General features: G+C 53.9%; 1 protein-coding gene across 1 annotated transcript in view; it reads right to left on the bottom strand.

Moving 5' to 3' along the window:
* The window catches only part of LOC108803714 (plasma membrane calcium-transporting ATPase 1-like), an 8,753-nt gene that overhangs the window by 7,754 nt on the left and 390 nt on the right, over window positions 1–609 (bottom strand). The window lies entirely within an intron of this gene.

Raw genomic sequence — 609 nt, 5'->3', positions numbered from 1 at the left:
GGGGAGGGGCTGATGTCATATGATAATGGAATGGGGAGGGGCTGATGTCATATGATAATGGAATGGGGAGGGGCTGATGTCATATGATAATGGAATGGGGAGGGGCAGATGTCATATGATAATGGAATGGGGAGGAGGTCCAACTGGAGAAGAACGTGTGGCATTGTAGCTCACCCCCTTTGTCCACATGTGTAACAATGGAGCTCTCTGATTGGATGTCATACTATGTGTAGGTACACGGGGGTCTCGGGGTGGATGTGGTGATGACATGTGTAGGTACACGGGGGTCTCGGGGTGGATGTGGTGATGACATGTGTAGGTACACGGGGGTCTCGGAGTGGATGTGGTGATGACATGTGTAGGTACACGGGTGTCCTCTCCTATTCTCGGGCTCCGTGTTTCGGGGAGAGGTCACAGGGGTCACAGTGATTGCGTCTCCCCAACAATGTGCGCCGGACTCGGAGGAGAAGCTTTGGGGGTGACTACGTTGACCTCACTGCCCCGTGTCTCCCGTGTGGCGTGTCGGTGTACATGGCTGGACAGATGACGGTGATCACATGGAATGGTTGCTGGTCGCGGTATGTTCACCTGTAAGGAAGAAGTCAGAAG

This window comes from Nanorana parkeri, unplaced genomic scaffold, assembly GCF_000935625.1.
Source record: "Nanorana parkeri isolate BGI_ZX_2015 unplaced genomic scaffold, ASM93562v1 scaffold4077, whole genome shotgun sequence".
NCBI classification, from domain to species: Eukaryota; Metazoa; Chordata; class Amphibia; order Anura; family Dicroglossidae; genus Nanorana; species Nanorana parkeri.
Note: the sequence above shows the minus strand (reverse complement) of the source record. Positions and strands in the feature narration are given on the sequence as shown.